General features: G+C 45.8%; 1 protein-coding gene across 8 annotated transcripts in view; it reads right to left on the minus strand.

The window, feature by feature from the left end:
• FAM168A (family with sequence similarity 168 member A) overlaps positions 1-14,152 on the minus strand; it is a 195,098-nt gene extending 180,946 nt beyond the window's left edge. For 2 of the 8 annotated variants that reach the window (XM_089330591.1, XM_089330585.1), the window contains exon 1: positions 13,790-13,990. The gene's annotated coding sequence lies outside the window, so the exon portion shown is untranslated. Of the gene's footprint in view, positions 1-13,789 lie in introns of all 8 variants that reach the window. The other 6 variants (XM_002708711.6, XM_008264288.5, XM_008264278.5 and 3 more) reach the window with 6 other exon arrangements.
• Positions 14,153-22,843: the final 8,691 nt, after the last annotated feature.

Consider the following 22,843-nt stretch of genomic DNA (forward strand, 5'->3'; position numbering starts at 1 on the left):
ACAGACTAGGTCAGTGAACCAAATAACCGATACATGCTGCAACAAAATCATCCATTAGTAAAAGACACTTCAAAATACAGACCAATGAATTTTATTACAACAGAGTATTTGAAAAGCATATAGGTATACAGATTTCAGAAGGCAAAAGAGACCCTTCAAAACCACTATTTGTCAATGTTTGGTATGGATTCAAAGAATATCCACTATATCTAAAAAAGTAATTAAAACATTCCTTCCTTTTCTAACCATGTATTGATTACACCTGAATTTTCTTACGGACTCCAAACAAAACAATATGAAAGATACAAATCCAGTCAGATATTAAAGAGATTTGGAAAAATATAAAATAATATCCTATTTAATTTTTAAATTGGGTTAATATACATATTTTATTAAAATATGCTAATATGTAACATGTTTCTTTTTTAAATAAAATTTCTAAAATGTTTTATTTTTAATACAGTAGATAGATATAATCCATAGACAAAAAGTTCTTTGAACTCAATAAAATGTGAAGACATCAAAATGTTTGAGAACTTTCACTTCATAGAAATGAACAAAAACACACAATTCCCTACAAAAAAAGAATATAAATGAATCTCACAAATAACATTGGGACAAAAAGCAGCCATACCTTATCAAAGTTCATAAACAAGCAATAATAACCTATGGTACTGGAAGTCAGAATACTGGTTACCCTGGAGGAGGAGATAATGTTCTCTTTCTTGATCTGAGGGCTGGTTAATACTTCCTGTGCATTTTTCCTACATGTCACATATACCTCAATAGAACTTATTTTTAATTTATATTTTCTACATGAATGTATATCATTACTAAAGTTTGAGTATTTGTGTCCCTCCAAAATTCATGTTGAAATTTAATATCCCCATTGAAGACAGGTCTTAAGGAAAGCGATGAAGTCCTAAGGATTCCACCTTTGAATGCAAGGAATGCCCTTAATAAAAGATGCTGCCTAGGGGCCAGTACTGTGGTATAAAAGGATAAGCCACAGCTGCCTGCAGTGCCAGCATTCCATATGGGCGCCAGTTCATGTCCCAGCTGCTCCACTTCCAATCCAGCTTCCTGCTAATGCTCCTGAGAAAGCAGTGGAAATTGGCCCAAGTCTTTGGGCCCCTGTACCCAATGGGAGACCCAGAAGAAGCGCCTGGCTCCTGGCTTCAGCCTGACCCAGCCCTAGCTGTTGTGACCATTTAGGGAATGAACCAGAGGATGGAAACTTACTTGCTCTCTGTCTCTATCAAAAAAATAAATCTTAAAAAAAAAAAAAAAAAGTTGTTGCCTGGCCTTTCTGGCCCTTCCACCATGTAGGGACAAAGCTTTCATCCCCTCTTGAGGATGAAGTAGAAGGGTGCCATCTTGGAAGCAGGGAGAGCCCTTACCAGAACCAAATGTGTCAATGCCTTGATCTTGGACTTCCTAGCCTCCAAAACCACAGGAATAAACTTGTATCACTTATAAATTACCCAGTCTAAGGTATTTTGTTACAGCAACAGGAAGGGAATAAGATATCCATACACAGACTTGCCTCAGATTAATCTGCAGAAATTTCGTTAGCACTGGCCTATGGATAAATGGGGCATGACTTTTTTTATAAACAGCTCTTTAGATGAGTCTATTGAAAAACCAAGATACTATCTGTCCAAGTAGATTTAAGACTACTGATCTAGGGGCCGGTGCTGTGGCACAGCAGGTAAAGCCACCATCTGCAGTGCCGGCATCCCATATGGGTGCTAGTTCGAGTCCTGGCTGCTCCTCTTTCGATCCAGCTCTCTCCCATGGCCTGGGAAAGCAATAGACGATGGCCCAAGTGCTTGGGCCCCTGCACCAGCGCTAGAGGCCTAGAAGAAGCTCTTGGCTCTGGATAGGTATAGCTCCAGCCACTGCAGCTATTGGGGGAGTGAACCAGTGGATGGAAGACCTCTCTCTCTCTGCCTCTCCTAACTCTACCTTATAAATAAATAAATAAATCTTAAAAAAAAAAAAAAAGACTACTAATCTAGGGGAAAGCATTGTGGAACAGTGGGTTGATCTGGTGCCTGCAACACCAACACCGCTATGGACCTTCTGCTATACTTCTGATCCAGCTCCCTGCTAATGCACATGGGAAAGTAACAGAAGATGGCCTAAGTGCTTGGGTCCATGCCACCCACGTGGGAAACCAGGATGGCATTCCAGTCTCCTGGCTTCAGCCTGGCCTAGCCCTGGCCATTGGGGTCATTTGGGAAGTGAATTAGGGATGGAAGATCACTCTGTCTCTCCTTTCTGTAATTCTTTCATATAAATAAATCTTTAAAAAAAAAAACTAAAGACTACTGATTTAATGGTTTAAAACCATGGAGTTTCATATACAGCACAGCAAACAGAAAAAGAACTTTGGAGCTAGGTAAATCAGGGGCTTTTCAAAGTCTTTGTTTTCGGGCTGCTCTGTGACATAGTAGGTTAAGCATCCGCCTGTGGCACCAGCATCCCATTGGGGTGTCAGTTCGAGTCCCAACTGCTCCACTTCCAATCTAGCTCCCTGCTGATGGCCTGGGAAAGCAGTGGAGGATGGCCCAAGTGACTGAACCCCTGAACACACATGGGAGGCTCGGAAGAAGCTCTGGTTCTTGGCATTGGATTGGCCCAGCTCAGGCCAACCACTGCAACTATTTGGGAAGTGAACCAGCAAATAGAAGACCTCTCTGTCTTTCCCTCTCGCCTCTGCCTCTCAAGTAAATAAATGAATCCTTAAAAAAATTTTTGTTTTTATTTATTTGAAAAGCAGAGATAGAGAAAGACAGAGACAGACAGAAATCTTCCACCTGCTGATTCACGTCCCAAATACTTGCTCCAATATAGGATATAGGCATCCCCAGGAACACCAAAAGCCCATGGCAGGTTAGGTTTTTAATACTAATTTTTCTTCTCTTACTAGCATGTAACCAGACCTAAAAATGCTTAAGTTTCTTCTGTAAAATGAACACAATTATACAGTAGAAATAAGAGGATTAAATTATATAAGGGAGAGAAAGCACTCAACACATTGCCTATGAAAGATACTCAAGTAAATAAAGTTCCCTTTCATCTTTCTATCCTCATCCGATACTTGTCCTGCGAAAAATTACCCTCAAGTCAGGATTTCTTCATCCACTTAAAATTAAAACAACAGGACATGAGCAACCTATACTCTACAGATCAAGTAAAATAGCATAATTATATTTGAAGGTATACGACTAGTATACCTATAAAATTTATATTTATAGATATAAACTATATTATAGATAGATATTTTTACTACCAACTCAATAGAGGTAAGAAGACACAAAGAAAACTAAAATATAAGAAAAAATACAGAGCAGTTGCTAGAAAAGAACTAAGAACATCAGCAGAAATTGTCAAGCTTCAAAGACATGATCAGTACTACTTTTGCTTTGACTGAACCACTTTTACTTCTTAATAGCCATTGCATTGATTGTGCTTTGTCTTCAGGAAGGTACTGGTAAAACCAAGTTTTACATCATGTTATAAGTATTTGAAGAAGGGGCCAGTGCTATGGTGCAGTGGGTTAAAGTCACTGCCTATATTGCCGGCATTCCATATAGGAGGCTGTTCAAGACCCGGCTTCTCCACTTTCAATCCAGCTCGCTGCTAATGTGCCTGGGAAAGCAACAGAGAGGGGCCAGCTCTGTGGCACAGTAGGTTAACTCTCCACCTGCAGTGCCAGCATCAATTTGTGTGTCAGCTGCTCCTCCTCCAATTCAGCTCTCTGCTTAAGGCCTGGAAAGCAGTGCAAGACTGCCCAAGTACTTGGGCCCTTGCACCCACATGGGAGACCTGGAAGAAGCTCCTGGCTTCAGATCGGCCCAACTCCGGCCATTGTAGCTATTTGGGGAGTGAACCAGTGAATAGAAGACCTCTCCGGGTTTCCCTTTCTCCCTAACTCTGACTTTCAAATAAAAAATAAATCTTAAAAAACAAAAACAGGCCGGCACTGCGGCTCACTTGGCTAAACCTGTGCCTGCGGCACCAGCACCCCGGGTTCTAGTTCCGATTGGGGCACCGGATTCTGTCCCAGTTGCTCCTCTTCCAGTTCTGCTTCTGCTGTGGCCTGGGAAGGCAGTGGAGGATGGCCCAAGTGCTTGGGCCCTGCAACCCCATGGGAGACCAGGAGGAAGCGCCTGGCTCCTGGCTTCAGATCAGCACAGCGCCAGCCGTAGTGGCCATTTGCAGGGTGAACTAACAGAAGGAAGACCTCTCTCTCTCTCTCTCTCTCTCTCTCTCTCACTGTCTAACTCTGCCTGTCAAAAACAAAAACAAAAACAAACAACACAAAAAAAAAAAAAAAAAGGCAGCAGAGGATGGCCCAAGTTTTTGGGCTCCTGCACCCAGGTGAGAGACTCAGAAGAAGCTCCTGACTCCTGGCTTTGGCCTGGTGCAGCCTGGTCAGTATGGCCAATTGGGAAGCAAGAGAAGAGGATGGATGTATGCACTCCCTCTCTCGTTCTCTTTTATTCTCTGTGTTAACTCTGCCTTTCAAGTAAATACTTAAAAATCTTTCTCCAAAGAAATTTGGAAGCTCTGCTCTTGTATGTAGCTGATCTGAGCACAATGGTTTTGGCACCAACTCAGCAGAGGGTTGGCTCAACTTTAAATTTTTAATCTGAATTTTGTAACCTGAACCAATTGAGATGTCTACAGCTTTGGCTGTTGCTCCTGCTGTTAATCACTGGTCCTTTTCAATTAGGGCACAAACATGATTAATTTTCTCCTGGCAAACTGATGTGGAGATTGTGCCACTGTGGTCTTCATCTTCAACATTGTCTTTTCCCTTCTGAAAACAAGTTATTCATCTGTAAGCTGCTGACTTCTTTGAGGCACTGTCCTCATAAACTTCCTGTAAAGCATCCATGATTTCACTACTCTTGTACCCAAGTTCCACCATAAACTTGATATTTGTTCTTCAATTTCAGTAGAATTCATGTTGTTTTAAAAAAAAAAAAAGATTTATTTATTTATTTGAAAGTCAGAGTTACACAGAGAGAGCAGAGGCAGAGAGAGAGAAGTCTTCCCATCCGATGGTTCACTCCCCAGATGGCCACAACGGCCGGAGCAGCACCGATCTGAAGCCAGGAGCTTCTTCCGGGTCTCCCACACGGGTGCAGGGGCCCAAGGACTTGGGCCATCTTCTACTGCTTTCCCAGGCCATAGCAGAGAGCTGGATAGGAAGAGGAGCAGCCGGGACTAGAACTGGTGCCCATATGGGATGCCGGCGCTTCAGGCCAGGGCGTTAACCCGCTGCGCCACAGCGCTGGCCCCTCATGCTGTTCTTATAGAGGCTCTTTTCAAACTGGTATCTTATCCTTCTTAATGTCTCAAACTATATCTTGTTCAGAAATTTTGAAGTTAGTACGAGTTTACTTAGGTACAAGAGAAATTCTGAAATCTATGTACAAGTTTTCATAACACATACTTTTTATGAATTTTGAAGAAATCTTTTTACTATCAGCTATTTCACAGCTTCAGAAATCTCTTACTGCTAAATTGGGAAGAGCAAAAACCATGAACTCTGTTCAGTAGTACAACTCATCTGGCAGACAGAGTAGGGAATAAGAAATTCAGTAGGGACAGGGCTTCCCCATAAGGAAAGTACAGCACAGGGAAAGAGTAGGAATACAACAGCAGCCGGATTGGAGACTGGCATACTTGGTACACCTGCTAGAAAGGCTTTATAAAGAGGTTCAAACTAAGGCCTTCTAGAACACGGGGAGGGAACAATTAAAGAAGATGAACCGCTCCTAACCTCCTCTTCTCGGCACATTCACAAATCCTTCAGGTCTCACCTCCAGCACTAACTCCTGTAGGCATCTCCCCTCCCTGCTCCCCAGACCAGGTCACGCAAACTGCATCCTTCCCAATCCCCTGTCCCGCCTCCACGGTGGCACCTATCCCACAAGGCAACAGTTTCACAGGTGATACATCTGCCTGTCCACAGACTGCAAGTTCCTTAAAAGCGGGAAGTTGTTAATTTTTGTATCCCTAACTTCCTGCATTCCCTTACTGTCTGACATCTGATAATCACTCCATAGATATTTGTTGAACAGATGCTTTAAGCTTGTTTGTCATGCAGAAGACTACTAGATCCCTGGCCTCAGAACATGTTGCCGTTATGGATTTATGGTCTTTATTTTGCTTTACATATGAAAATATTAAAATAAGTTTACATTCCAAAAGTAAGTGAGGAGAGATATAACCCAGGAAAATACTAAGTAATAAAAGAATGGCCTGTTGTGATAGTAAAGTAAATTGAAAGTATGTCATTGAAAAAATTAAAAAAAAAAAAGAAAGGAAGGAGGAGGGAGGGAGGATAGGATGGAAAATATCATTGTGTTCTTAGAACTGTTTAAATGAAATACATGAAATGTGTTCCCTTTATATAATTTTTTTAATTTAAAAAAATAACAGCCTGGAATAAAAGTTAGCCCTAAACAACTCACAAGTAAAATTTTAAAAAGAAGTAACAGTAATAGCTACTTTACTAAGCAACAACTAACCATGTATGTGCCAGTCAGCATTCTAGGTACTTTGTCCCTCTTATCTCACTTAATCCACATGTTAATCCATCAATGGAGTATTATCTTCCTCTCGCTTATGTAAACTGTTATTCTTGTGTACAAACAATCCTCACTTTACCACTAGCTCTATAAAAAGCCATGGGTAAAAACTAAAATGGAAATAACTATAACTGTCAGGATAATGGAGAGCAGTGTCCGTGCATTCCCCACCTCACCACAGCCTCGACTGCTTCATATTGAGCTGGCCAGCACAGGCAATGTGGAGCCAGGTCCCCCAAATTCACTAGGAGAAAATTGTCTAGCACCTTCTCCACTGTACCATATCCAACAACGTTCAAGTTTCAAGGGAGAAACTATGAACTGACCTTCATGGATATCACCTCAACTAGAAGAACCCTTCAGAAAGGCAACAAACCAAATATCAAGCTCCTTATTTATGTGTAGGGTACTCTGATTTCAGTTTTTTACACTAGGAGGGGGAAAAAAGCAACTAACATTTACATAGTCCTTTAGAGTTTAAAAAGTATTTTCCCATGTATCTCATTTAAGTTCAAATTTTAGAGACAAGTAAACTGCAGTTTCAACAGATTATTAATGAATTTAAAATTTCTTGAACAAAAATCTCTTGGTGTTTAGCTTACTAAACTTCCAATATATACACATAACTGAACGGTTCCATTGGGTGACACTCTCTGTCCACAATCTGATGAGGACCCACGTATCAGGCTGCCTTTCTGCAAACAGGAAGATGCATAAAAATCCTGACCAAGAGAGTCAGGTGACATGCCAAACATGACATGCAGCTTCTAGCTGGTCTAACAAGTCAGAATACACAGGGTTCTTGTGCATTATAAAAACACCCCAAGTCATACTCCTTCAGAGTTCACAAAGGCTGTTCCTAGCCCCCCCCCCATTCCTGTTTCCAAATACGATAGGTCCACATCTGGGTCATCTGATGACTCACAAGAACAAACTGGCTTCCCCTAGCTATCTAGACTACCCATATTCTTTTTTTCCTTTAAAAAAAAAAAAAATTTATTTTAATTTTTGAAAGGTAGAGTTAGAGGCAGAGGCGGAGTGGGAGGGAGAGAAAGAGAGAGGTCTTCCATCTGCTGGTTCACTCCCCAAATGCCCTTCATGCCCAGAGTTGGACTGGTCCAAAACCAGCAGCCAGGAACTTTATCTAGGTCCCCCGTGTAGGTACAGGGGCCTAAGCACTTGGGCCATCTTCCACCGCATTCCCATGTGCATTAGCAGGGAGCTAGATCAGAAGTGGAGCAGCTGGGACATGAGATGCTGATGCTGCAGACCATGGCTTTACCCGCCATGCCACAGCGCCAGCCCCTACCCATATTCTTAAGTAGATGCATACTCAGGATAACAGAAGCATTATGGAGCAATGGCACCATAAACAATTCTGCTTCATTTTACTTTACTGTAATTTATAATTCCTGTCATGAGTATTTATCATTTTAATGCACAAGAAACAAAGCTCCTTTAAAGTTGAAAAGAATAGGGGCTGGCACTGTGGTATAGCAGGTAAAGCCACTGCCTGCAATGCCGGCATCCCATATGGGCACCAGTTCTACTCCCAGCTCCTCCACTTCTGATCCAGCTCTCTGCTATGGCCTGGGAAAGCAGTACAAGATGGCCCAAGTCCTGGGGCCCCTGCACCCGTGTGGGAGACCCTGAAGAAGCTCCTGGCTCCTGGATTTGGATCGGCACAGTTCTGGTCATTGCAGACAATTAAGGAGTGAACTAGTGGATGGAAGACCTCTCTCTCTCTGCCTCTCTTTCTCTAACTCTTTCAAATAAATAAATAAAAATTTAAAGAAAAATAAGAAATAAAAACAAAGCAAGTTCCAGAAGAATATACCATGATTTTTTACTTATAAATATAAGTTGCATAAGTGGGGCAGGAGTTTGGCCTAGCAGTTAAGACTCAGGGGATTGGGGGTGGGGGGTAGGGGTAAGAGGCCTTTAAAATTTACTTTTTTTAGAAAATATTTAAATAGATTTTTGGGGAGCTTGTATTTATTTAATAAAGTATTTTATTAGTGCTAGCCCCAGCAAGCAATCAGATCTTAGGTAGGGTTAAATCCACAGTAAAACTGCCATTTGCACATGTCTTTATGAAGTTCCAATGTTAAATAAATTGTATATTCACTTTTAATAAAAAGATGTCCACATCCCTCCCATATCAGAGTGCCTGGGTCGGACTCCTGTTTTCCACCAACGCATGCCTTGGGAAGCAAGTAAGTGATGGCAGAGAATTGAGTCTCTGCCACATGTGGAAGACCTGGATGAAGTTCCCAGCTCTTGGCTCTGGCTCCAGCTATTGGCAAGCATTTAGGCAGTGAACTAGCAGATGGGAGAGCTGTCTATCTCTCTCTCTATCTCTCTAATAAATAATACATTTTGTAAAGGATCTAAAGATGAAAAATGCAGTTTAGGGATATGCACATGTTTGGTGACAGTATAAAGAAAAGCAAGGGAACGATTCACATAAAATTTGGGAAAGTGGTTCCCTCTGAGGGAGGTTCAGTCAGGCAGTGCCCCACAAGAGGTTTCAAAGTTACCAGAAATCTCTTTGTAAAGATGAGCAGAGTACACAGGCCTGTAATCTGCTATTATTCTTTAAACTGTGGCTTTATGTTAACATACTTCTACACAAATGACTTATTTCACAATTTAAAAAGAACGGGGCCAGCGCTATGCACATCAGGTTAAAGCCCTGGCCTGAAGTGCCAGCTGCTCCTCTTCCAATCCAGCTCTCTGCTATGGCCTGGGATAGCAGAAGATGGCCCAAGTGCTTGGGCCCCTGCACCCACATGGAAGACCCGGAAGAAGCTCCTGGCTCCTGGCTTCAGATCAGCGCAGCTCCAGCGTTGCAGCCATCTGGGGAGTGAACCAGCAGATGGAAGACCTCTCTCTGTCTCTACCTCTCTCTATAACTGTCTTTCAAATAAATAAAATAAATCTTTAAAAAAAGAAAACGAAGACATAAATGGGGATGAGGAATCAATTTTCAAACTGTAACTCAGACTCATCTACTTACTGGCTGTGTAATCTTAAGTCATTTAACCCCTAAGCATTGGTTTTCTTCTTATTTTGTAAATGAGAAAGCTAACAGCTAATGTCTGTTTGGTATTTATCTGGGCATTTAAAGAATTGTTTAAAATCCTAGACTAGGGGCCGGCACTGTGCACAGCAGGCAAAGCTGCTGCCTGCAGTGCCGGCATCCCACATGGGCACCAGTTTGAGTTCTGGCTGCTCCACTTTCCGATGCAGCTCTCCTGTATGGCTTAGGAAAGCAGTAGAAGACGGCCCAAGTGCTTGGGCCCCTGCACCCGCGTGGGAGACCTGGAAGAAGCTCTTGGCTCCTGGTTTCGGATTGGCCCGCCTCCGGCCATTGTGGCCATTTGGGGAGTGAACCAGCAGATGGAAGAATTCTCTCTCTCTCTCTCTCTCTGCCACTCTGTAACTCTGCCTTTCAAATAAAATAAATTAAAAAAAAAAAAATCCTAGACTACAAACATGCAAATACACAGTACAAAATTGTAAATATAATACAAAAATAACACTTCCTTAATCAATAATAGAACACTAGGGTACCAAGACCTCACTGGTGGGGCACACAAGGCTACTCGGCATTCTAGCCTGTGCGGATCTCTGTAATAACAATGGAATAACTAATATTTTTAATGTGTACTATGTACCTCACTGTGTTAAATGCTTTCCATGGGTTATTTTGTTTAGTCCTGAAAAGAACCCGATGAGATTAGCTCCATTATCCCCACTTGACAGATGAGCCCATTGTGCCCAAGGTTAACAGCTCTAGTGTACAAGGCAGAGGACTTCCCAACCCACACTGACCCACGCATTCAGGTGGCCTCTCTCTCCTGTGACACTGAAAGCGCCCTGACAACTGCTTTTTGCTCATTTCCCCTGACACTTGCCAGGCGTTAAGTAAACAGACAAACAAAAGAATTGTGAAGAGCTACTTCATGTATGTACAGTGTCTTCGGGATATGTACTATTTGTTTCCTTTAACAGCCTTATGAAGTATAAAAGTTTTTTTAATTTTTATTTTTACCATTTTAACTATATTTAAGTGTACAATTCGGTAGCATTAAGTATATTCACAATGATGTGCAAAAAATTGCCACTAAGTAGGACAGGTTTTTTTATTTTTATTTTTTTAATGAGTTTCCTGAACTCACTCAGCTTTCAAGTGGGGGAAATTGGATTTGAAGCCAGGACGCTTAACTCCTAATTCATGGGTTCCTCATTCTACCCAGGTGTCCGTCTACCAATGCTTCCATCTGCTCTCCCTCCTCACCAGAATATCTAGAGGAGCACACGAGGTAAAGATGTCAACATGCTTTATACACATCACTACTGCACAGGTGACCACAGCTCGGGGCGGGGAATCCACCAACACGTTTCTCCTGGGTGATTATTTCTCATTTTGAGCTTTCAAAAGCTAGGACTTTAATATAAACAGCTCACCTCTAGACCAAGCTACAGAGACACAAAAGCAATGTCTGGGCCCAAGTGAAGTTATGAGGAGAAATTCTTACATTATATTACACTCTCATCAAATTACAGGTGACTGCTCAAACCTGATTTTCACTGTAATACAGAAAGTGCCCTGAAAAATTAAAAAAAAAAAAAAATTCAATTCCAAGGACAAAGCTTACATTCCATCACTCTGCCCAGTTCGGAAGTATTTAAAAAAAAAAAAAAAAGGAAAAATACTAAGTGGGTATTTTTATGGGCTCCACGGTGAAAGCCAAGGAAATTGGCTTGTTTGCAAGCTGAATTCTGAAGCTTGAACAAAAACAAAAAGATTTATTTTGATCCAATTGGTGCCAATTTTATCCTCTGGACATCCTTCCTCCTTTTTGCTCAGTCTGAGGTCTAATCGACAGCCACTTCATGTTTAGCGTATCACAGTTAATGCAATTAAGTCCAAAAACTGTTTCCCTAAAGATGTTCCCTCCATGTACACCCTCCCAACCCTTCCTCCTCCCCATTCTGCCCTGAGAACAAGCGTATCACTAAGCTCTCCACTGAATTTCTGATGAATAGATGGAGATATTGTTTCTGTAGTTAGTGCAATGTGCCTACATCAACATTATCTCCTAAAAATAAAATAAAAATGACTCTACATGCTTTATTTATATACATCTGACAGAATTCTGATCACTTGAATTCCTTCAGAAGAAAATTCAATCTATAGAAATACAGTCCAATTATTTTAAATCTTATCAGGCAAGGTCAAAAGAGAATTAAATGAAAACTCCATCAATACCAAACCATCTCACAATGAATATTTATGACATTTCCATATTTCCTGTCTTCTCTCTGTTTACATAAAGCAGTGGTGCCAAGACTCATCTCAGGATTATTAGCCTGCAATACAATGATGGGCCTAATTGCCTTGCAAACCAGGACACCAATAAATGGAGTCTTCAAGCAATCAATTTTAAGGGGGGGGGGGGTGTCGAAGCTCTTTCTGCATACATGCACGTTGCCTGCCTGGAAAATGAATTCAGCTTCATATTCTTCCACCTCATTCATCAGTTCTCGAGCAAGGAATACACCCTTAACAACCTCAGGCTCATCAAATCAAATTTAAATTCCAAATTCTAGGGCTAGCTCTAAGCACATGGCAGGAGGGGGAAAGGAGGAGGAGCAGACATCACAGAGAAAGATGTCTATCACATTCCAGTTTCATCTGCTTCCACCTTTGGTTTGGGAGCAGGTTCCCCCCAACTTTCTTTTTATGAACATGAATATCACAAACACCTTCCCCTTCTTAATTCTACCTTAACCAAAGCCCCTCTCAACTTTACCCTTTGAGCGGACTTTACTTCCAAGTGATGCTAACATAAATGAAATCAACAAACAGAAAGGTCAAACTAACAGCTAAGAGAGTCCTCTAGGAAAGAATGTCTAGAGCACTTTCTCTGTCCCCTGCAAAACCTCCTGGATGCCCCTCCCCCAGCCGCAGCACCAAAGCTGCCCACCGGAACCCTCCTGGCCATCCCAACCCTTCCTCTCCAGAATCATCTAACTCACCTCTTCCCAGCACGGCTCACTGTCCCTCTCCCTCTTTCCTGCCTCATCCGTCCCCACGATTCCAGGTCTCCCACTCCTCATATTTCCCTTCTGCCACCTCACCACGGGCAAGAGCCTCTCCAAGTCTCCCAGCTCGCCGCAGACACTGCTTCTTCAACACTCCCTCTGCCACCTTGGCGAAGGGACATTTTCTTCAGACACCATCCCCCAGCCCTGCTCACCACTGCCACTATTCTCTCAGCAGGTCCACCCCAGATGAATCTTCTGTGCCCTCCACTCCGACCCTGAAGCCAGGAAGCCACTGTGCCCCTTCCAGGACTCCAGGACCACCCTAGATCCTATCCCACTGTGCCCCACCCCCAATTTCAATCCCCATTTGGGGCCTAACTTCCAATTTACCCCTCTCCTGCCGGCTCACCCACACACCTCCACCAGCTATTCCAACCTCCATCAGCCCAGCCCAGGTAAACTCCAAATTCCACCTCCTCTGCTCAATCCTAACCCATGTTAGTCGATAAATCTCCACAAATTCCATCATCCCCAGATGACAAACACCCACTTCAAGCTCAGGTCTCAATCCATGCCAAGCCCCTCATCTCTAGCTCCTACTACCTCCATCAGTCTGCCCCAAGTCCACCCCAAATTCCACCCTCCTGAATTAACACCCCCCAGGGTCCTATCTAACCCTGTCCATCCCACTCTCCATGGAGACCATTCCCCTACCTGCCTCCCCGGCTCGGATCCCAAGCTGTCAACTGCTCCAGGCCAACCCCAAATCACCACCCTTCTTCAGTCCCCTCCCCCATAAAAAGCCATCCCAGTCCAGACTCATCTTCCACCTCGCCCCAAGACCATCCCAAATCCCGCCGCGACCCCCCACCCCACGCTCCTTTCCCAGGTCCGGCGGCTCCACGGTAAGAGTCCCCCTCCCTTGTCGCCCCTCTACCTGCTAGGGTCCCACCCTCACCCCACCCCCAGCGCGCCCGGACAGTCTCCCCGCCAGCTCGCCGTTCCCTCGCCACCTGGCCCCCTCCCCCTGCCGCGCGGGGGCTCCACAGCCCCCACTCTCCCTCTCCCAGGCACCACCATCCCGGGCTCAGAGCGGACCGGGGGTGGGGGGGTCTCCCTACCGGCGAGCGGCTGCAGGCGAAAACGGCGGTGGCGGCGGCGGCGGCTGAGGCAGCGATGCCCTTGTCTTCTCTGGAGGCTACAGCGGCGACGCTCTCGCTCCCTCGCCCGTGTCCAGTAGGGTGGCGGATGGCGCGCAGAGACTGGAGCCTCCTCCTCAGCGACTCGGCTCTGAATCCTCTGCAGTAGCCGCCGAGGAGCCCGACGGTGGGGGGAGGGGACGCTCGGCTGCGGGCGAGGGAGGAGGAGGAGGCCGGGGGGGGGGGGGTGGCGGGGGACCGCTGAGAAGGGCGGGGAAGGAGGAGCCGGCGCGGCGTCGCGACACGTCCCACGGCTTCAGCGCACCAGGACCACAACTCCCGGCATGCCCTGCTCCAGCCACGGGCGGCCAGCGCCTTCCGCCGCGCGCCCAGTAGCGAGAGGCCGCGCCCTCTCCGGTCACGGACAATGGAATAAAGCCAGTCGTCCACGGAAGGCTTTTGCAGGCTCAAAGAGCACACGTGAGAGAAGTCAGGTCGTCCCACATCCCAAGTAGCGAAGCTCCGAGAGGCTCCAGCCTATACAAACACACACGCGCGCGGGCGGGTCATCCGCTGGACTACAATTCCCAGCATCCCTCTTCAGCATCACACCCTCTTTCCGGGCGCGTCTCAGACCCGGTACTACAGTTCCCAGGGAATGTGGTCCCTGCGAATTGCTGGGAGATGCAGTTCCAATTCTTCCTCCATGTTAAGAAAATGAAGTGAAAGAGAAGGAAAAGGGAAGGAATTTGCCAACCCACCGGGCGTCAGCCTAGATAGGCTAGGTCACCTGCGATCTGTACTCTCTCCTCGCCGTCTCCATCGCCACTGTTAGACCAGAATTAATGCTGCAGCTTCCTCATTGGTCTCCCTGCAGATTTGAGAGCGATTGGGCATCTTGAATCCAAATGTGAAAAGGACACGTTTCTTGACCCAGCCCCCATTATTTTTAAGAATTTGCCTAAAAAGGATGATCATCGAGTAATTTAGAAAAGATGAGTGCACATGTAGATTGCGGGGGTGGGGGACGTTAATGTCTAAGTGGGACTGGTCAAATAAATTGTGATAGACGGGCACTGCAGTGCTAAGCAGCCATTAAAATGATATAGATCTATTTATTGAAGTGAAAAGCTATTCTCAATTTGTTCTTTAGGGGAAATAATTGATTAAAGACCAACGTGTCTAGAGGATCCTGTTTATGTGAAGTTTGATTCTCTAACCATAGAGAGATTGCAGGAAAGAAGTATCCCACGTTGTGATTTGTTTTAGGGGGTAGGCTGTCAGATTCAAAATAATTCTTATTTTCATATTCCCTGAGTTGTATAAAAGGAGTGCCTTTTTTTTAAGTTATCAAACTCTTTCCAAAAAAATAGAATTTCCAAATCTAACCACCTTTCTGCTTGCCTGGAAGCTTTCTGTGACTCCCCATTGCCTCAGCAGTGCTTCAGAATTGGTTTTTCTGTTAGCTCAGTGGTTCCACAATTAAATAATTGCAGTCACTTTCAGTTCACAGAAGATCATGAAGTTAACAGGAAGAATTCGCTCAAATGTCAGTGCATGGTCTCAAAATGTTCGCCTTTCTGGACTGTCTGCACCCATTTTCTTCTTTTCTCCTACTCATTCCTCTAACTCAAGCCAAAGCCCTACCTTCCCTAGAAGATATATTAGGCACACTAATTTTCCTTATAGCTGCATTCTTACAGCAGTGGGCCAGAGGTCATCGTGGGAGGGAGGGAGGAGAAAAGAATAGAATCACTGTAAAGGACCTACAAAGCTCACTCTACACAAAAGATTATCTAAAATGAGTAACTCCTCACTTAAAAAAGATTTTCCTTCTCCTGACACCTATGTCTAACTCTTCTAGAACATAGAGTATGGCATCAGATCATCTCAGAGCATGAATCATGTGTTCAATTACACTGCATTTTCAATTTTATTTGCCATTATTCCATGACGTTCTGTAAGAAACACCAGGTTGTTTGAGCTCCTCAGCCTGGCCCCCTGGAGAACTGCAGGCCTATAGGAAGAAGCCCAGCTGGCTTGGCTCAGAGGATAGCTTTGTTCAGTCTTCCTACCGCCTGTCTCTAGCTTCACCCCACCTCATTGTAGTTACACTCCTGTCCCTCAGCATTGACCTTCCCAAATACAGCAGGCACTGATTTTTTCAAACTGCCTATCTCCTTGTTCATCTTATTGTCCCAGCCTTAAAACCCTGGCCCCTCTGCCCCTTTTCTGAGAGCAGTGGGGAAGGTGCCTACATTGGCCATGGGACAGCAAGTCCCCTTCTCTCTCAGTGTTGCATTGGCCATGCCCTCTTTTAAACCCTATCTTCACTTCTTCTCCTTTCCTCACTTCTCCTAAGGACAAAAAGTGGGAGTGGGATGATCAAAATGACTGGTTCTGTCTATCCAACAAGAAAAACCTTATTAGAATTAGGGGAATAAATAGGTACAAGGAAGTTTAGTGGACCAGGATCCAGGAATCCAATCCTAAATTAGATCTTGCCATGTCCAGGATTAGTGACCTTGAATTTTCACATCTGTAAACTGGAAGGAATGCCTCCTGCCCTTCCACCTCATCAGGTCATCAGGAAAATCCAAAAAACCAACGAGGGTGACAATGTTTGAAGCTGTGAAGTGCTGCTCACAGTTCAAACCATTCATCGAATTTGAGGATTCTGTCTCCAGATTCCTGCCAACTCATGACAAACTTTACTCTGAATTACATCAACAGGAATGAAGTTATTAACGTTTTTTAAGGAATTAATTCCATTAAGCCAATTTAATGTCTTGATGAATCTATATTTCTTTTTTTTTTTTTTGACAGGCAGAGTGGACAGTGAGAGAGAGAGACAGAGAGAAAGGTCTTCCTTTTGCCGTTGGTTCACCCTCCAATGGCCACCGCGACCGGCGCGCTGCTGCCAGCGCACCGCACTGATCCGATGGCAGGAGCCAGGAGCCAGGTGCTTTTCCTGGTCTCCCATGGGGTGCAGGGCCCAAGCACTTGGGCCATCCTCCACTGCACTCCCTGGCCACAGCAGAGAGCTGGCCTGGAAGAGGGGCAACCAGGACAGAATCCGGCGCCCCGACCGGGACTAGAACCCGGTGTGCTGGCGCCACTAGGTGGAGGATTAGCCTAGTGAGCCGCGGCGCTGGCCCGATGAATCTATATTTCTAACCATGCTGTTATCATGGTTAGCGATTTCTAACTTTTCCAATTTTTTTCCATGTTGTATTTTCATCAAGATAAATTCTTTTGAAGAAAGTTTTACATGGTGCCAGTGTTGCGGTGGAGTGGGTGAAGTTACTGCCTGCAACACCTGCATCCCATATGGGTGCTGGTTTCTCCCAGCTGCTCCACTTCCGACCCAGCTCCTTGCTAATGGCCTGGGAAAAGCAGAAGACTGCCCAGGTGTTTGGGCCCTTTCCACCCATGTGGGAGACCCAGATGAAGCTACTGGTTCCTGGCCTCCGCCTGTCCCAACATTGGCCATTGCAGCTACCTGGGGGATGAACCAGTAGATGGAAGATATCTCTATCTCTTTCTCTCTCACTCTCCCCCACACCCCCCTTCTCTCTCCACCCATTCTCTCTCTCTTTCAAATAAACAAATCAATCCTTTAAAAAAAGTTTTACAATAAAAATTTGTCTTTTTTTTAAAAGATTTATTTGAGGCCGGCGCCGCGGCTCACTAGGCTAATCCTCCACCTTGCGGCGCCGGCACACCGGGTTCTAGTCCCGGTCGGGGCGCCGGATTCTGTCCCGGTTGCCCCTCTTCCAGGCCAGCCCTCTGCTGTGGCCAGGGAGTGCAGTGGAGGATGGCCCAGGTGCTTGGGCCCTGCACCCCATGGGAGACCAGGAAAAGCACCTGACTCCTGGCTCCTGCCATCGGATCAGCGCGGTGCGCCGGCCGCAGCGCGCCGGCCGCGGCGGCCATTGGAGGGTGAACCAACGGCAAAGGAAGACCTTTCTCTCTGTCTCTCTCTCTCACTGTCCACTCTGCCTGTCAAAAAAAAAAAAAAAAAGATTTATTTGAAAGGCTGAGTTACAGAGAAAGGAAAAGACAGATCTTCCATCCATTAGTTCGCTCCTCAAATGGCCACAATGGCCCAGGCTAGACCTGACTGAAGCCAGGAGCTTCATCCCAATCTCCACGTGGGTGCAGGGGCCAAGCACTTGGGCTGTCTTCCGCTGCTTTCTCAGACATATTAGCAGGGAGCTGGAAAGGAGGTGGTGCAGCTGGAACTCAAATTGGCACCCAGATAGGATGCCAGCATCCCAGGGGGCAGTTTTACCCACTGCGCCATAACCCCAACCCCTGATTCGCCTTGTATCAGTAACCTTTTATCTTTATCAGTTTTTACTGATTTCTGCTTTAGCCATCATGAAGTTTCTCTGTTCGTCATTATTTCCACCAAATCCACCTTTTCCCAGGAGCAAGTTGAGCCATTGTCAGCTTTATTTTCTGTTGATTATTTCATTTTCTCAGGGGTCAACATTACAGTGTTCAATGTTACCAACAAAGACGGGAACATTCAGTTTGCTTTTCCATCCATAATAAATTTTACCATGTATAGCTTTAGCCATTGTCAGTTTTATTTTGTGTTGATTGTTTCTACCAAATCTAATTTCTTTCTTCAATCCCATCAAAACTGTCACTCCCCCTCTTCGTGGAGGAACGACACAGGACCCTGCGCTGTTCTTTTGTCTGCTCGGCCCTCCCCGGGTTTGCTGCTGGTTCTTCCCGGGTTGGCTACCAACCCTTCCACCTCCGTGGAAGGGCGGTTCCCCCTAGCCACTTTCCCCACTTCCGCAGGGGAGCGGCACACCGCCGGCCGGCTCTCTCGGGGGCTGCACAGGTGTTCCTTCAGATAGATGTTCCCCTTAGATGTTCCTGGTGCATGTTGTCTCTCTCCTCCTTTATAGTCCTCTTCCACCAATCCCAATTCTGCTACCCACACGCCAAGTACACTGCTCTCCACGAATCAGGAGCAGGTCCTACAGTTTATTGGTTGAACTGGAGGCAGCTGTGTAGAAGCTGTTTTCCTCCTCTCCCAGCGCCATATTGTGGGAGAGCAGATGCATAGAATAAGTCTTAATTCCAATAACTTAGTCTAGTCCGAGTTGCTCCCTGTTGCTCCCCACAGATCCCCCTTTTTTTTATTTTTGGCGTTGATACGCGCCTGTCTTTGGTGCCCCGCGGCACACACTCTGCTCTGCTTGCTAGAGTTGCCCACAGGTGCTTACAAGCCCTACCAATCAGGCAAACCGAATCCGGGTCCTCTCTTCGCCATGTTGTGAGGAGGTTTTTAGGCGCTGATGCGTGCCTGTGTTCGGTGCCCTGCAGCGCATGCTCTGCTCTGCTAGAACTGCCTGCAGGTGCTTACAAGCCCGATCAATCAGGCAAACCGAATCCAAGCCTTCTCATTGCCGTATTGTGGGGAGACTTATTGGTGTTGATTCGTGCCTATCTTCGGTGACCTGCAGCTCATACTCTGGTCGAGCTGCCTGCTGGTGCTTATCGCCTTACTAATCAGGCAGACTGAATCCAAGCCTTCTCATTGCGGTATTGTGGGGAGACTTATTGATGTTAATTCGTGCCTGTCTTCGGTGACCTGTGGCGCATAAGCTGCTAGCTGCCGGCAGGTGCTCACCACCTCCCTAATCAGGCAGACCGAATCCAAGCTCTCTCATTGCCATGTTGAGGGGAGGCCTTATTTTTCTCTATTTCTCTATCTCCGGGCATTCCTATCTCTCCCATTTTACTTCTATCTGCCAGCATTCCCATTTCTCTCATTTTACTTCTAAATTTCTGTTTCTCTTATCCCCGCGGCTTCCCGGCGCCCGCCCCGAGGCTGCTTCTTGGTGCCTCACCCCGCGGCTTCCCTGCTCTGAGCCGCTTCCCAGCTTCGCACGGTCTCCGCACCCCTTCGCACCCGCACCATGGCCTTCGTGCTAGCCCCACGTTCCCTATCTATTCACGCCCCGCGCACTCTCTCTGCACGCGGCGGCTTCCGCGAGTCACACAGCGTAGCTTACGTTTCCGCCACCGGTATTCAATCTAAGTTCCCCGGGCTAACCTGGCGAATTCAACCTAGCTTACGCGTCTCCGCCTTATGGTTTGGCTTCCCGTCTTTTGCTCCCCGGGCTAATCTGACGGATTCCAACCTGGCCCACGTTTCCGCCTCTGGTTTAACTTTTCGCCTTTTGCTCCCCGGGCTGACTTAAAGAATTCCAACATAGCTTACGTTTCCGCCTCGGCCTGCCCCCGCAGCTTCAATTTCCCTAACATTTTTCTCTACCCGGTATGTTTCCCTAAGTTTTCTTCCAACAATATTCCTCCCTCATTTCTCCTGGCTTCTCCCCACAGTCCATATCTGAGTCTGTTTGTTCTAGCTTTCACTTTCGCTTTTGACCTTAGAGATTTCTCCCAGCTTCCCCCCGTAGTCTGTATCTGAGTCTATGCCTAGGCTTTCAATAGCTTCTTCCGGCACCTTTTCCGTCCGGCTTTTCCCTAGGCTCTTTGCTAGTCTCTCTCTCCCCGGTATTTTCCCACTTCTTCCCGTTTCTTCCCTCCTAGGTTTCCTATCCGAGTCACGGCACCATTATGTCGCTCCCCCTCTTCGTGGAGGAACGACACAGGACCCTGCGCTGTTCTTTCGTCTGCTCGGCCCTCCCCAGGTTTGCTGCTGGTTCTTCCCGGGTTGGGGCGGTTCCCCCAGCCACTTTCCCCACTTCCGCAGGGGAGCGGCACACCGCCGGCCAGCTCTCTCGGGGGCTGCACAGGTGTTCCTTCAGATAGATGTTCCCCTTAGATATTCCTGGTGCATGCCGTCTCTCTCCTCCTTTATAGTCCTCTTCCACCAATCCCAACTCTGCTACCCACACGCCGAGTACGCTGCTCTCCTCCAATCAGGAGCAAGTCCTACAGTTTATTGGTTGAACTGGAGGCAGCTGTGTAGAAGCTGTTTTCCTCCTCTCCCAGCGCCATATTGTGGGAGAGCAGATGCATAGAATAAGTCTTAATTCCAGTAACTTAGTCTAGTCCGAGTTGCTCCCAGTTGCTCTCCACAAAAACAAACTCAGAGGAACAATGACAGTGTCAAAACTCTGTTCTTTGCCTGTTACTCTGATTAACCTGTGCTTTGGGATGACTTTGTCTCAGCAATGTGAATGATATCCTTTGCACTCTCTCTCAAAGCATCTTCATGGGCACCTTGGAATATATATGTAGGGCTTCAAGAACTGTCCTAGTATCAGAGAAATGGACACTGGCTATCAAGTGAGAAGAACTGATCTATAACGAGCTGAGTGCTGTGCTGGTGTCCATCAAATGGCACAAATTAAACTTCCTTCACCTGACCGTTTTACAGTAGAGGAAATTGAGACCCAGAGAGAGGAAAGGATTGGCTGTGGCAGGCTTAGAACCAGACTTTAATTCTCAGTGTACTTTGAATGATTAAAGTTCCAACTCTATCTCATGTAACAAACTTTTGCGATTGTCTTGTGGGAAAGTTAAATACGGTGCTTAAGTTTAGCTAAAAGAGAAAACAAGAGAAATCACAGGCACATAAACAAAGCACTCTCAAAGAGCCTTTTGTGACAGCAAATGCGACAAGATGTGGAAATGCTTTACAAATGACCCTATATGGGGCCGCTGGAAGCTGCTGCCGGTGGTGCTGGGGGCTGTTACGTGAACCTGCTACAGCAGCTTGCCAGAGCGCGAGAAGGCTAATAACACCCATCGACATTCAGAGATGTGTCAAACGCCCACCCTAATTAATTCAATTCTAACAGCTAATGTTAAGGGCAAAAATTGCACCCTAACTGTCCTTCAAGATCCTGTACCCTAGGTAGGATAGCAGTCCACTCTGGATTCCCCCAACCCTGTCCCACTCTGTGTTCACAATGTCTCTCCTCCCTCAAGGACAAAACCCAAGGTCATCTGCTTTACCTCTTTGGCCTGGAGTTCAGTCTGGCTTAGAGCTTTTTACAGGATAAATATCAGTAAATGGTGGCTGAAATAATGAATCAATCAACTAACATAACAAGTTTATATGCTATGTAGGTAATGAATCAGAATGACAAGGGAAAAGTACACATTAAATAAAGTTAAGAGCAAAAGTTGAGTCACAAATGAATCTGCACAGCAGAGGGTGTTTCGCATAGCACACAAGATGCCCATAGTCTCAGATCAGAGAGTCTGGATTTGGTTCCCGGCTCCAGCTTCCTGCCAGTGCAGACCCTGGGAGGCGGGTGATGGCTCAGGTACTTGGGTCCCTACAACCCATGTGGGAGACCTGGACTGAGTTCCAATCTCCTGACTTTGGCCTATCTCAGCCTTGACTAGTGTGGGCATTTGAGAACTGAACTAGAGGATGGAAGATCTCTTACTATCTATCTTATTTTGTCTCTCAGCCTTTCAAATAAAATGAAAATAAATTAAAATGAGCTTTCAAAAAAAATGAATAATCTTCATGAACCAATTACAGCCACTGAACTCCTGTGCAGCAGGAGCAGAACAAGGAAAGAGCCTTGATGTTCGGGTCAGATTTCTGCCTCATCCAGTTCCCAACAGGCTGTCCTCTGTCAGGTCACTCCCCGTCTGCACCTGTTTCCTCATCCATAAAACGGCCTAGCTTGCAGACCTCCCAGGGCAGATCAAAGAGTTAACTAAGGTGACAGGTGTTTGGCATGGTGTGCAAAGCTGACAGAGTTATTCCTGACAAAAGCGAAAAAGGATTGGAGGAAAGTGAGTTAAGCTTAGCAGAATTCTTTTTTAAAAGATTTATTTGTGTATTTGAAAGACAGAGTTAGAGAGAGACAGAGAGAGACAGAGAGAGAATGTACTCTTCCATGCACTGGTTCACTCCCTAAATGGCAGCAGTGGTTGGAGCTGGGCTGGTCTGAAGCCACAAGCCAGGAGCATCTTCCAGTTCTCCCAAGTGGATGCAGGGGCCCAAGCACTTGGATGATCCTTCACTGCCTTCCTAGGCGCATTAGCAGGGAGCTGGATCAGAAGTGGAGCAGCCGGGAC

The sequence above is a fragment of the Oryctolagus cuniculus genome, chromosome 1 (genome assembly GCF_051225735.1).
Source record: "Oryctolagus cuniculus isolate XC-2025 breed Fujian yellow rabbit chromosome 1, ASM5122573v1, whole genome shotgun sequence".
Classification (NCBI taxonomy): Eukaryota; Metazoa; Chordata; class Mammalia; order Lagomorpha; family Leporidae; genus Oryctolagus; species Oryctolagus cuniculus.